Source organism: Calidris pugnax, unplaced genomic scaffold (genome assembly GCF_001431845.1).
Source record: "Calidris pugnax isolate Ruff unplaced genomic scaffold, ASM143184v1 scaffold1, whole genome shotgun sequence".
Lineage (NCBI taxonomy): Eukaryota > Metazoa > Chordata > Aves > Charadriiformes > Scolopacidae > Calidris > Calidris pugnax.
In genome coordinates, this window is record NW_015090800.1 from 2,313,379 (window position 1) to 2,314,910 (window position 1,532).

The 1,532-nt window shown below is 40.3% G+C and overlaps 1 protein-coding gene across 2 annotated transcripts in view; it reads left to right on the forward strand.

The window, feature by feature from the left end:
* Positions 1–1,532, forward strand: part of LMO3 (LIM domain only 3) — a 63,062-nt gene that overhangs the window by 1,119 nt on the left and 60,411 nt on the right. The window contains exon 1 of one of the 2 annotated variants that reach the window (XM_014937537.1): positions 651–796. The exons of the other annotated variant lie outside the window; for it this stretch is intronic. The gene's annotated coding sequence lies outside the window, so the exon portion shown is untranslated. Of the gene's footprint in view, positions 1–650; positions 797–1,532 lie in introns of those variants that run through there. 2 annotated transcript variants of the gene reach the window in all.

Consider the following 1,532-nt stretch of genomic DNA (forward strand, 5'->3'; position numbering starts at 1 on the left):
CTATTCCATTTTATTCCTTTACACATGTGGTTTGGCATATTATTCAGTAAGTTTTTTTTTCTTTCTTTTTTTTTTTTCTTTAAAGAATCCTTGATTGGTGGGGGGAGTGTAAAGAAGGGTGGAAGATGCAATTAGATCTGGGTGTTTGTTCCTTTCTCTTTCCCCGCACACGCACTCACATACACACACACAAAGTGACAAAGTGGTTAATGTCTTTGCAGGTTGGTGTTGACATCGGGTATCTTATTGCCACAGTCCAAATAGAGTACTAATTACTGCGAATGATGTCACCGTAGGCAGAGGAATAATCCCATCATTTAATTAGTTGAATGATTTAAACAAAGATTTGCATAGATGCACTAATCAGTTGCCATGAATTACAGAGCAGCAGTTGCCAGCGAGGGGTAACAGATCATACAGTTGGAGGGAAAAAAAAATCTCATCTCCTTGAACATAATTAATTTAATTGTCCTCATTAGCTGTACCATTTGTTTTGATTTTATTTCTCCCTTTCCCCACACATAACTTCTCCCTCCCTCTTTTCTTCTCCTTCTCTGAGTGCATTGGTGGAGAGAGGCACACGCACACACACTCACACTGCTGTATTTCCAGAGTGGTGGTGGCAGAGGTAGTCTATAAACAGAGGGAAGTGAGGCTCTTCGGAGCGGATGGGTGCGTGCAGGGGAGAAGGCAGGTTTCTGTCAAGTTTTGCCTCCCTCTATGTGCAGATCAAATCAGCAGAAAGGGGCTCTGTTAGTCTGCTGCCTCTGATTGTGCTTTTCGGGTTCTTGCTCAGGTTGGTTGTGGCTGAGTTTTGTTACTACTTAGAGGGAGAGGGGGCAAGAGATTCAGGGACTGTTCATTGCACAGGATGCTTCTTCCAGAAGCCTTTATATATATATATATATATTATTATTTTAAAAATAAAGGGAAAAAAAGAGAATCTTACTTGGGGGGGCAGGGTGGTGGTGGTGGTGGGGGAACCTGTCCTAAACATATGCATTTCTGAGGTTGCTTTGATTTTTATTAGAACTGCTGGATTATATGAGGGAGGGGTGTGTAGATGGCAGAGCACTTCAATGCTTTTAAATCTTTCTTGGGTCTTGAAAGACTTCTATAATATGAGTGTCATTCAAATTTAGGGTATATTGTAAGCTGACATCTTTCAAAGCTTTGTGGAAATCTAGTGTGGTGCTTCTAATAGCAGACAACAGATATTCACTTTGAAGTCTGAAAACTGTATTCACAAATTCTTAATCTGGTCTTTCTCCAACTGCAGATGGCTCTTAGAGGAAGATGCTTTGGATTTTATTTTATTATTTTATTATTTTTTTTTTTAACTTTATTTACAGCAGGCTAGGCTCAACATCTTTATTGTTAAAACACGAAGAAACAATCATCTGTGAGCATGACCGGATATCAAAGCCTGCTCTATCTCTTCTGTTCTTTGCATGTCTGTCTGTCTTGTCTTTTGGTCAAGGGTGTTCAACACCTATAACCTACCGGTGTCTCTTATTTATTCCCCCCCCCCC